Consider the following 13,846-nt stretch of genomic DNA (forward strand, 5'->3'; position numbering starts at 1 on the left):
GTTAGAGGTATGATTCGAATTTGCAACTTAACAAAACAATTACAACTCTTTAACCAAATAGGCTACAAAGACTTTATATTTTAAATTCAACACCAAATTTGATAAACGCGGGACGTTTTAATATTAATATAAGTTCAACTTTTTAACTAACTAATCTATATATATATATATAATGATGCTTAATTTTTAAAGTGTCCGGATTGCCGGGTCGAGAGCTGTGGTTAATTTGGATACTTGGATCGGATTGTGGGTTGACCAGTTTTTAAATTTAAATCAGTTAAAAATAAAATTAAAAATGCTAGAGGTATGTTTCAAATTTGCAACTTAACAAAACAAGTACAACTCTTTAACCAATTAGACTACAAAGACTTTATATTTTAAATTCAACACCAAATTTGATAAACGCGGGACGTTTTAATATTAATATAAGTTCAACTTTTTAACTAACTAATCTATATGTATATAATGATGCTTAATTTATAAAGTGTCCGGATTGCCGGGTCGAGAGCTGTGGTTAATTTGGATACTTGGGTCGGATTGTGGGTTGACCCGTTTTTAAATTTAAAACGGTTAAAAATAAAATTAAAAAAGCTAGAGGTATATTTTGAACTTGCAATCCAACAAAATAAGTACAACTCTTTAACCAACTAGGTTACAAAGACTTTATATTTTAAATTCAACACCAAATTTGATAAACGCGGGACGTTTTAATATTAATATAAGTTCAACTTTTTAACTAACTAATCTATATGTATATAATGATGCTTAATTTTTAAAGTGTCCGGATTGCCGGGTCGAGAGCTGTGGTTAATTTGGATACTTGGGTCGGATTGTGGGTTGACCCGTTTTTAAATTTAAAACGTTTAAAAATAAAATTAAAAAAGCTAGAGGTATATTTTGAACTTGCAATCCAACAAAATAAGTACAACTCTTTAACCAACTAGGTTACAAAGACTTTATATTTTAAATTCAACACCAAATTTGATAAACGCGGGACGTTTTAATATTAATATAAGTTCAACTTTTTAACTAACTAATCTATATATATATATATATATATAATGATGCTTAATTTTTAAAGTGTCCGGATTGCCGGGTCGAGAGTTGTGGTTAATTTGGATACTTGGGTCGGATTGTGGGTTGACCCGTTTTTAAATTTAAAACGGTTAAAAATAAAATTAAAAATGCTAGAGGTATGTTACGAACTTGCAATCTAACAAAACAAGTACAACTCTTTAACCAACTAGGCTACAAAGACTTTATATTTTAAATTAAACACCAAATTTGATAAACGCGGAACGTTTTAATATTAATATAAGTTCAACTTTTTAACTAACTAATCTATATATATATATAATGATGCTTAATTTTTAAAATGTCTGAATTGCCGAGTCGAGAGCTGTGATTAATTTGGATACTTGGGTACGATTGTGGGTTGACCCGTTTTTAAATTTAAAACGGTTAAAAATAAAATTAAAAATGCTAGAGATATGTTTCGAACTTGCAACCTAATAAAACAAGTATAACTCTTTAACCAACTAGGCTAAATAGACTTTATATTTTAAATTTAACACCAAATTTGGTAAACGCGGGACGTTTTGATATTAATATAAGTTCAACTTTTTAACTAACTAATCTATATATATATATATAATGATGTTTAATTTTTAAAGTGTCCGTATTGCCGGGTCGAGAGCTGTGGTTAATTTGGATACTTGGATCGGATTGTGGGTTGACCAGATTTTAAATTTAAAACAGTTAAAAATAAAATTAAAAATGTTAGAGGTATGATTCGAATTTGCAACTTAACAAAACAATTACAACTCTTTAACCAAATAGGCTACAAAGAATTTATATTTTAAATTCAACACCAAATTTGATAAACGCGGGACGTTTTAATATTAATATAAGTTCAACTTTTTAACTAACTAATCTATATATATATATATATATATAATGATGCTTAATTTTTAAAGTGTCCGGATTGCCGGGTCGAGAGCTGTGGTTAATTTGGATACTTGGATCGGATTGTGGGTTGACCAGTTTTTAAATTTAAATCAGTTAAAAATAAAATTAAAAATGCTAGAGGTATGATTCGAATTTGTAACTTAACAAAACAAGTACAACTCTTTAACCAATTAGACTACAAAGACTTTATATTTTAAATTCAACACCAAATTTGATAAACGCGGGACGTTTTAATATTAATATAAGTTCAACTTTTTAACTAACTAATCTATATGTATATAATGATGCTTAATTTTTAAAGTGTCCGGATTGCCGGGTCGAGAGCTGTGGTTAATTTGGATACTTGGGTCGTATTGTGGGTTGACCCGTTTTTAAATTTTACCCGGTTAAAAAAAAATAAAAAAGCTAGAGGTATATTTTGAATTTGCAATCCAACAAAATAAGTACAACTCTTTAACCAACTAGGTTACAAAGACTTTATATTTTAAATTCAACACCAAATTTGATAAACGCGGGACGTTTTAATATTAATATAAGTTCAACTTTTTAACTAACTAATCTATATATATATATATAATGATGCTTAATTTTTAAAGTGTCCGGATTGCCGGGTCGAGACCTGTGGTTAATTTGGATACTTGGGTCGGATTGTGGGTTAATCCGTTTTTAAATTTAAAACGGTTTAAAATAAAATTAAAAAAGCTAGAGGTATATTTTGAACTTGCAATCCAACAAAATAAGTACAACTCTTTAACCAACTAGGTTACAAAGACTTTATATTTTAAATTCAACACCAAATTTGATAAACGCGGGACGTTTTAATATTAATATAAGTTCAATTTTTTAACTAACTAATCTATATATATATATATAACGATGCTTAATTTTTAAAGTGTCCGGATTGCCGAGTCGAGAGTTGTGGTTAATTTGGATACTTGGGTCGGATTGTGGGTTGACCCGTTTTTAAATTTAAAACGGTTAAAAATAAAATAAAAAATCTTAGAGGTATGTTACGAACTTGCAACCTAACAAAACAAGTACAACTCTTTAACCAACTAGGCTACAAAGACTTTATATTTTAAATTTAACACCAAATTTGATAAACGCGGGACGTTTTAATATTAATATAAGTTCAACTTTTTAACTAACTAACTAATCTATATATATATATATATAATGATGCTTAATTTTTAAAGTGTCCGGATTGCCAGGTCGAGAGCTGTGGTTAATTTGGATACTTGGATCGGATTGTGGGTTGACCCGTTTTTAAATTTAAAACAGTTAAAAATAAAATTAAAAATGCTAGAGGTATGTTTCGAATTTGCAACTTAACAAAACAAGAGTACGCGTTTAAAAACGTTTGCCCCAAAAATGATTTTCTTGACTTTTAAGAAATAAATATAACATATAAAAATCTCTTAAACAAAATTGAAATAAAATCAAATTGGTGAATTGTTTAAATACCAGTTTGTGACCAAAGAATCGCCACCTAAATTTTTATAAAACTAGGAAAATAAATTATTTGGAATGTAAAACAATAACGCTTTTGAAAAAGAAATTCTTTAAAGGTTCGGTGCTTGGTTACACGTGAAAAAGGGCTTTTGACGCTATGTCTCACATGCCTGTTAAAAAACAGTGTCTACTTTAACAATTTTGGCCCTTAAAAAAAATATTATTATACTTTACATTTTAGACATTTTGGATCCTACCATACTAAATCTTAATGCTAAGGATTATAAAATCTTCATTGTTTTGGCTTTGTGTTTTATATTTTTATTTTTGAAATGACCAATTTAAGGGCCGGTTTTGGTTTTAAAGAAATTTTAGGTCAATGACCTTTATATACATTAAGTTTTTTTATTTAGATTACATATTTACAACAAGAAAAGTGAAAATCCTAAACACCTATCAAAATAGAAAGCTTAAAAAAACAATATATGGAATTAAAAAAAAGAAAAGCAAAAAAGATTGAAATTCAAATTCAAGAAGAAAAAAAAGACAAAAGAACTTATAATGGGGCTGCTCTTTTGATGTTAAGGGTGGTATTTAATCTAAGATTTCTTAAGCAAATCTTGTGACCAACTTAACAAGAGTGGTGTTTGCTTAGCCTAGAGAGAGAAAGGTGAAGGTGAAGATGTGAAGGTCTAGAGTTCGAGAGAAAGGTGAAGGTGAAGATGTGAAGGTCTAGAGTTCAAGTCCTCCTTTGCTAGGGTGTTAAGAGGGGTATTTATAGGCAAAGCTATGAAACCCTAGGGCCCAAAGGCCCATTTAACAAACTTGACCGTTGGAAAGAAAACTATTTTAAACATTTACAAATGTTTAAAATAATGGAGCAATCTCCACTTGACATGTCACTAAATCAAGTTTTCAATCCAATGGGATTTAATCTTTATTTAATAATGATGTATTACTTGGTCATTTTAATTTTATAATTAAAAAATAACCAAGTCTTCAATTTTTCTTTTACACATGTGTTGAAACTTTCTATCTTGCCACTTCCTCCTCTTTTTTAGCAACTTCTTTTATTTTCTTTTGACCGATAGAATCGTCATTTCAAGATTTGTAGTTGTCACCATCAAGAAGATGACCGTTGCCTTCACCTAACTCTTTTAACATTTGATTTCATGGGTCGAATCTTGGGCATGGGTCGGTCCATTAGTCGGGTGACCGGTCGGATCCGTCAATTGGATCCTTTCCTTGGCCTTACTTTGGGTTGATTTGCCTTTGATTTGGATCTTCCTATCTCTATTCACAAATCTGATCTGTATCTTGCATGTGGATCTTGGATTGACCCATTTTCCTTTATCCTATAAAAGAAATAAAATTAAAACAAACAATTAAAAAAAAAAGCAATTGTATTATTATTAATTATTCCTATATCTAAGAAACAATTATAATTATAATAAAATACTAACTAACTTAATCAAATTGCAAAATCTAATCTAACTAATCTAATTAAAAGAAAACAAAATATACCTAACGAAATTTTTATAAAAAACACTAATATATATTTTGTAAATAAATTTTTTAATTTTTATTTTTTATAAATACCCAAGGTAATTAATTAAATAAAACCTTGAATATTTTAAGTATAATAACTTCTCTAAGTGTTGTAACATAGACAAATTACTACCTTAACTTTATTAAGAATCCAAAATCAATTATTTTCAAAAACTCAATTGTTCTAAAAATAATCGTCTTTAATATAAATCGTGCAATGAGTCCGTGAAGGAATTCGAGAAAATTTTATAGACTCAGATTTATGAAAAGTATAAACTATAAAATTAGGTGTGAAAAATGAGTGTCTACAACAAATACAACTCTTTAACCAACTAGGCTACAAAGACATTATATTTTAAATTTAACACCAAATTTGATAAACGCGGAACGTTTTAATATTAATATAAGTTCAACTTTTTAACTAACTAATCTATATATATATATAATGATGCTTAATTTTTAAAGAGTCCGGATTGCCGAGTCGAGAGCTGTGGTTAATTTGGATACTTGGGTCCGATTGTGGGTTGACCCGTTTTTAAATTTAAAACGATTAAAAATAAAATTAAAAATGCTAAAAGTATGTTTCGAACTTGCAACCTAACAAAACATGTACAACTTTTTAACAAACTAGGCTACAAAGACTTTATATTTTAAATTTAACACCAAATTTGATAAACGCGGGACGTTTTAATATTAATATAAGTTCAACTTTTTAACTAACTAATCTATATATATATATAATGATGCTTAATTTTTAAAGTGTCCGGATTGTCGGGTCGAGAGTTGTGGTTAATTTGGATACTTGGATCGGATTGTGGGTTGACCCATTTTTAAACTTAAAATAGTTAAAAATAAAATTAAAAATGCTAGAGATATGTTTCGAACTTGCAACCTAACAAAACAAGTATAACTCTTTAACCAACTAGGCTAAATAGACTTTATATTTTAAATTAAACACCAAATTTGGTAAACGCGGGACGTTTTGATATTAATATAAGTTCAACTTTTTAACTAACTAATCTATATATATATATAATGATGTTTAATTTTTAAAGTGTCCGTATTGCCGGGTCGAGAGCTGTGGTTAATTTGGATACTTGGATCGGATTGTGGGTTGACCAGATTTTAAATTGAAAACAGTTAAAAATAAAATTAAAAATGTTAGAGGTATGTTTCGAATTTGCAACTTAACAAAACAATTACAACTCTTTAACCAACTAGGCTACAAAGACTTTATATTTTAAATTCAACACCAAATTTGATAAACGCGGGACGTTTTAATATTAATATAAGTTCAACTTTTTAACTAACTAATCTATATATATATATATAATGATGCTTAATTTTTAAAGTGTCCGGATTGCCGGGTCGAGAGATGTGGTTAATTTGGATATTTGGATCGGATTGTGGGTTGACCAGTTTTTAAATTTAAATCAGTTAAAAATAAAATTAAAAATGTTAGAGGTATGTTTCGAATTTGCAACTTAACAAAACAAGTACAACTCTTTAACCAATTAGGCTACAAAGACTTTATATTTTAAATTCAACACCAAATTTGATAAACGCGGGACGTTTTAATATTAATATAAGTTCAACTTTTTAACTAACTAATCTATATGTATATAATGATGCTTAATTTTTAAAGTGTCCGGATTGCCGGGTCGAGAGCTGTGGTTAATTTGGATACTTGGGTCGGATTGTGGGTTGACCCGTTTTTAAATTTAAAACGGTTAAAAATAAAATTAAAAAAGCTAGAGGTATATTTTGAACTTACAATCCAACAAAATAAGTACAACTCTTTAACCAACTAGGTTACAAAGACTTTATATTTTAAATTCAACACCAAATTTGATAAACGCGGGACGTTTTAATATTAATATAAGTTCAACTTTTTAACTAACTAATCTATATATATATATATATATAATGATGCTTAATTTTTAAAGTGTCTGGATTGTCGGGTCGAGAGTTGTGGTTAATTTGGATACTTGGGTCGGATTGTGGGTTGACCCGTTTTTAAATTTAAAACGGTTAAAAATAAAATTAAAAATGCTAGAGGTATGTTACGAACTTGCAATCTAACAAAACAAGTACAACTCTTTAACCAACTAGGCTACAAAGACTTTATATTTTAAATTCAACACCAAACTTGATAAACGCGGAACGTTTTAATATTAATATAAGTTCAACTTTTTAACTAACTAATTTATATATATATATATAATGATGCTTAATTTTTAAAATGTCTGGATTGCCGAGTCGAGAGCTGTGATTAATTTGGATACTTGGGTACGATTGTGGGTTGACCCGTTTTTAAATTTAAAACGGTTAAAAATAAAATTAATAATGCTAAAAGTATGTTTCGATCTTGCAACCTAACAAAACATGTACAACTTTTTAACAAACTAGGCTACAAAGACTTTATATTTTAAATTCAACACCAAATTTAATAAACGCGGGATGTTTTAATATTAATATAAGTTCAACTTTTTAACTAACTAATCTATATATATATATAATTATGCTTAATTTTTAAAGTGTCCGGATTGCCGGGTCGAGAGCCGTGGTTAATTTGGATACTTGGGTCGGATTGTGGGTTGACCCGTTTTTAAATTTAAAATGGTTAAAAATAAAATTAAAAATGCTAGAGGTATGTTTCGAAGTTGCAACCTAACAAAACAGGTACAACTCTTTAACCAACTAGGCTATAAAACTTTATATTTTAAATTCAACACCAAATTTGATAAACGCGGGACATTTTAATATTAATATAAGTTCAACTTTTTAATTAACTAATCTATATATATATAATGATACTTAATTTTTAAAGTGTCCGGATTGCCGGGTTTAGAGCTGTGGTTAATTTGGATACTTGGGTCGGATTGTGGGTTGACCCGTTTTTAAATTTAAAATGGTTATAAATAAAATTCGAACTTGCAACCTAACAAAACAAGTACAACTCTTTAATCAACTAGGTTATAAAGACTTTATATTTTAAATTTAACACCAAATTTGATAAACGCGGGACTTTTAAATACTAATATAAGTTCAACTTTTTAACTAATTAATATATAATGATGTAATTAAAATAAAATTAAAAATGTTATCCGTAATTTTTTACGATTTTTTATATTATTATTCGTGCAAATACACGGGCTAAATGCTAGTTACATTATTATGCCTCACCAAATTTATTCTATAAAGTAAGCTAACAAAATAATACATAAATGTGCCTCACAAAATTTAGAGATGGTTAAGTTTTTTTTTTCTTAAACTCAAATACAACCCATCCACACACATAACTCCAATGATAAAAGTAATTTCTTATATTAAAAAATGACAGGTTCGATTCAAACAAAGTTGCTGTTATGACTTGTGGGGTTAATGTTAGAATAATTTTTTTTCTATATATTCTTTTATTAATCATACCACCCAATTCATTAATAAAACACTAAAATACTTTTATTTAAAAAGAATAAATTTATCGTGTGATTATATATTAATACATTTTAAGTATTTTTAACAAAAAAAAAATAAAATAAAAATAAATTCTCATTCTCAAAATTATTGCTAATTAATATTTTTAAAATAAATTCTAACCAAACAAGCTCTAAAGGCTCATTCGAGGAATTGAGTTCTTGCGTTTTGTTTGAAGTTTTCTCCAAAAACCAATGATTGATGAAATGAAAAGAAAAATCAAAATTTGAATTATTATGATCAAAATACTCCCATTTAAAAATATCTTTTATTAATATTAACTTTTATTAATATAAAATAAAATATTTAAGTATAGATTAATTTTAATATTTAAATTGATAAAATAATTTATTAAAAAAATAATATGATGATTAATTTTGAAATAAAAACTTAATTTTATTTTAATAATCAAAGATTAAACAAGCCCTAATAGCTTAACAAATTACTTGAGTTCATTTTGATTGAAGTTATTTGAAAAAATTAGAAGGAGAAAAAACAATTATTGTCTGAATTTGAGTAAGTGATAATTATTTTTAATAAAAAATATATATATATATATAAATAAAATAAAAAATAAATATTTAAAATAAAAAGTAATTTAATATTTTAATTAATAAATTAAATAATTAGTTTTCAAATCCGGCTTCGCCCCTGTACTTCCCGCCAGTTTAGTCAGCCTTGATCTCAGCAGCAATGGGTTCTCCGGCGTTATCCCTGATTCCTTCTTATCAAACATGAATTCTCTTCAATTTCTCGACCTGTCTCATAATTCATTCTCTGGTCCAATTTCCAATGATTTCTTCCATAACTCATGTTCATCCCTTTTGTTTCTTTCACTAGCTGCCAATACTTTAGAAGGCTCCGGTAACCCAGAATTTGTTGGTGGGATTTGGTCACTTTCAAGGCTTAGATTATTAGATCTTTCTGAAAATGATTTATCCGGTGAAATCCCTGTTGGGGTATCCTCTGTTCAATACCTTAAGGAGCTTCGTCTTCAAAAGAATCGATTCTCCGGCACCATTCCTTCAGATATTGGATTATGTCCCCATCTAACCGGACTGGATTTGAGCTATAATTTTCTCACCGGAGCTTGTAAAAATAATAAATAATAGTTTAATAAACTGTTAATTAGTTAGTAACTAATTAGTTAGTTTGGTTAATTAGTTAGTATTGAATTCCTATATAAGAGAGACATGTAATGTTTGAATAACAACTTTGATAATACAATTTCAGTTTCCACCTCTCCTTCTTCAAGATTTTAACATGGTATCAGAGCTTCAAGGTTAAAAATCTTGGAGAGTTTTCGCTGCCTCTGCTGGTGGCCGGAGAAGCCACTGGTGGAGGGTTTTATTGTATTATTACTATTGAAGAAGAAGTGAAATAAATGAAAGATGAATTAGTTGAATGCACATAATTGAGAGATTTTCCATTGTTGAAGATATGGGTCATGATGCAATCATGATGCAATCAAGAATGCTGATGTTAGTAATCCAGATTTAACTGGGTGCTTGTTGACATTGATAATAGAGATGATACAATCAAAATGGTGACAAAAGGATAGAGAAGAAAGAAGTTCGCAAAAGTAGTGAAAAAGATCAGATCAAGATGAGAAGGAGAAGAGTAAGTGGTGACTCTGAAATGGAAGAAAGAGATATACGAGATTCACATGTTGATGACATATTTGTTTGAGAGATAATGAAACTATTAGAAAAAATAGTGACGAAGATGATCAAGATGAGATTCTACCTGCTGTTCCTGAAATAAAGGTAAAATCTTCATCCCCTTCTTTATTACTGTGCGCTGCCTCTTCTTCCCCTGTCATCAACAATGAAGTGGAGAGAGTTGAAGAGATTGAAGAAATGGGCCACAATATCTGCAAATCGGAAAAAGCATGTGTTATTGGAGAAACCGGTGGCTCTTAACACGGCGGAGCTTGACAAGATTCTTGAAGATGATATGGATTCCACGATGTGGATGCATCATCTGAGAACGATGAAGATGAACGAATTTCTCTCCGATCTAGATCGATTCAGCCAAATAAAATCGATTCACAGTATATTAACTTACAAAGGCGATTCCGAATTTATAAAGAACGACATCCGAGTTCAACCTGACCTTGATTCTCTCGGTGTACTTGGAGATGCCGTCTGGTATTGTATTCGCGCGATTCTTTGGTGTATGAACTACGATCTCCCGAAGAAGGTAACCGCTATTCCAGATCCGGAATTCAACGAAATAGGTGTTCTGTTATCTTGTTCTGCTTCGTTGACTTGGGGAGATGGGAGATCAGCTACATTCTACCGCTCTTTTCTTGCTAATCATGCGATGGATATTAGGGTTTTAGGAAGTAAAGGAGATTTACGTGTTCATGATTTTGTAATACCGTTTGAGGAGAAAGGAGCATCGTTCTATATAGTTTCTAATTCGAATTGGTCTAATTTGTCTCTGGGATGGGAACCGATGCCGAGTGAGTGCATTGTGGAGACGGATCTTCCTCAAGAAGCTTTAATGGCGAGGGAATTCTCTAGGTTGGTTTCTGATATCATATTTGAGGGTTCAAAGCCGGAGATGAAGTGGGTGAACATTAGTAGGAAAACACAGCTTGTGATTGATGCGGTGAAGATGTCGTTGGAGAGAGCGGTTTTGCGGCTATTGAATTGATTGAAGCCTTGGATAAAGATTCTCTCGCGATCACCGAAAGAAATGGATTTGTCGACATAATTCGTAAATACCATAAGAATGCTAAATTGGCTTTCTTTGAAGAAAAGAAAAACTAAAGCTGGAAAGATTGAAAACTGACAGCTAATGAAAAAAAGACCATTCATGATGATTGTTGTGGATTGGACTAACAAAGATTGAACTATCTAATCGGGTAGTTCGAAAGAAAATTTGGAGCTTGCTGAATTGGGTTTACTCGGCTGTCTATGTTGGGTAGCTGGAAAAAATGGAGCTTGCTGAAGTGGGCTTGCTCGGCTGTCTATGTTGGATAGCTGAAAAAATGGAGCTTGCTGAATTGGTTTGCTCGGCTGTCTAAATTGAATAGCTAAAAAAAAATTGAAGTTTGCTGAATTGGGCTTACTGAAGACGATGGCTGCATGATCGTAGTTTGATGTTTCATCGACTTGTTTTGTCAAGGTGAAACTTTGTTTTTATTACGTTTCTCCTTGAGGGGAGGATGTAAAAATAATAAATAATAGTTTAATAAACTGTTAATTAGTTAGTAACTAATTAGTTAGTTTGGTTAATTAGTTAGTATTGAATTCCTATATAAGGGAGACAGGTAATGTTTGAATAACAACTTTGATAATACAATTTCAGTTTCCACCTCTCCTTCTTCAAGATTTTAACAGAGCTCCGTCTGAATCAATCGGGAGGTTAACTGGGTCGTTGAATTTCTTCTCTCTATCAAACAATATATTGACAGGTGAGTTCCCTCAATGGATTAGTAACTTTGGGAATCTTCAATACTTGGATTTATCTAACAATGGCTTCACCGGAGTTCTCCCACTGACAAATCGGTGAAATGAAGCAGTTATCTTATTTGGGTATATCCAGTAACAAAATCTCCGGCGGTATTCCAATCTCATTGATGAACTCCAACCAATTAACGGTGCTAAAATTGAGAGACAATCTCTTAAATGGAAGTATACCAGAAGGTTTATTTAATCTGGGTTTGAATGAAATCGATTTTTCAGGCAATCAATTATCCGGGCAAATACCGGCGCCTGGTTCCAGCAAACTGATAGAGTCTCTCCAGCGATTGGATCTATCGAGGAACAATCTGTTGGGGAATATTCCGGCGGAAATTGGGCTTTTCTCAAAGCTGAATTACTTGAATCTATCTTGGAACGGTGAACTTCGGTCGAGAATCCCACCGGAGCTTGGATTTTTTCAGAATCTAATTGTGTTGGATCTGAGGAACAATGCCTTTTATGGGTCCATCCCGGAGGACATTTGTGATTCCGGCAGCTTGCAGGTTCTTCAATTGGATGGGAATTCATTAACTGGACCAATTCCTCAAGAGATTGGCAATAATTGTTCTTCCCTTTCTCTCCTGTAACTGTAAGTAACCCAATCAATCACTTTTCATACAAATTTGATCAATATTAATGTCTTTTTTTTTTTTTTGGTCAGGACTCTGTCACACAACAACTTGACCGGTCTCGTCCCGAAATCAATGGGAAATCTTACCAAACTCAAGATTCTCAAGCTGGAATTCAACAAACTCGCCGGTGAAATCCCACACCTCCTCGCTGTCAACATCTCCTACAACCTCCTCGTCGGCCGTCTCCCTTTCGGCAGCGTTTTCCAAAACCTAGACCAATCCGCACTTGAAGGAAACATGGGTATTTGTTCTCCTCTGTTAAAAGGCCCATGTATAATGAACGTTCCAAAGCCTTTAGTTCTTGACCCATACGCCTACGGCTCCGGCGACCATTCCGGTCACAAGAACAGAGGAGATAGCTTCCGGAGTTCTTCATATCACCGTCGCAGGTTCTTCAGTGTTTCCGCCATTCTAGCCATCTCGGCTTCATTACTAATCTTCGTCGGGGTTTTTGTCGTGACACTTCTGAATGTGTCGGCAAGGCGGAGGATGTCGTTTGTTGGCAATGCTTTGGAAGGCTCGTGCTCCGGCAGTTCCACATTTCATTCCGGCAGCCCATTGCCGGCAACAGGGAAACTAGTACTCTTGAACTCTAAATCTTCAGGCCAAGGTTTTTTGCCAAAAGATAATAGCTTTATCAACAAGTCGGCAGAAATTGGAAGTGGGACATTCGGGAGCGTTTACAAGGCAACGTTTGGTTTGGTTCCTCCGGGGAAGAATTAGTCACGATAAAAAAACTCATCCCATCAGACATTACACCGTACCAAGAAGAATTTGATCGCCACGTTCGAGTACTCGCAAAGGCCAAGCACCCGAATTTAGTTACACTAAGACCAGCCGCAGCAGGGGAGCAATTAGGGTGTCATTTGAGTGTCAAAAGAGGAGGGTGAGAGGCAGCAGGGGCAAAAGTGGGTGTCAAATTTTGGGTGTCAAAATTTGACATGGATGTCAAATTTTGTTTGGCCCAATGAGAGGCTGCCATGTGACAGAATAATATCTACTTTTGATTTTAGTTTTCTTATTTTAAAAATACATTTTAATAATAATTTGATAATAAAAAAAAAAATTATATCAATATTTTTTATTTTTCACGATCTATAAATAGAGACTTGGTTTGTGTCATTTGGACACCGAAAAATTTCAGAAATTTTCTATCATATTATCATCCTTGTTTGTATCACCTTTCTTTTGAAATCTTCAAACTCTTTCATGGATCCTTCACAAAACTACAACTTCTTTCCAAATTACTTCAAATGATGAATAATATTGTTTGTGGTTAAAAAAAATGAAATTATG

The 13,846-nt window shown here is 31.5% G+C and overlaps 1 pseudogene; it reads left to right on the top strand.

Moving 5' to 3' along the window:
• The first annotated feature begins 8,304 nt into the window (after positions 1 to 8,304).
• Positions 8,305 to 13,440, top strand: LOC124935297 (annotated as a pseudogene).
• The last annotated feature ends 406 nt before the right edge of the window (positions 13,441 to 13,846 follow it).

Source organism: Impatiens glandulifera, chromosome 4 (assembly GCF_907164915.1).
Source record: "Impatiens glandulifera chromosome 4, dImpGla2.1, whole genome shotgun sequence".
Classification (NCBI taxonomy): domain Eukaryota; kingdom Viridiplantae; phylum Streptophyta; class Magnoliopsida; order Ericales; family Balsaminaceae; genus Impatiens; species Impatiens glandulifera.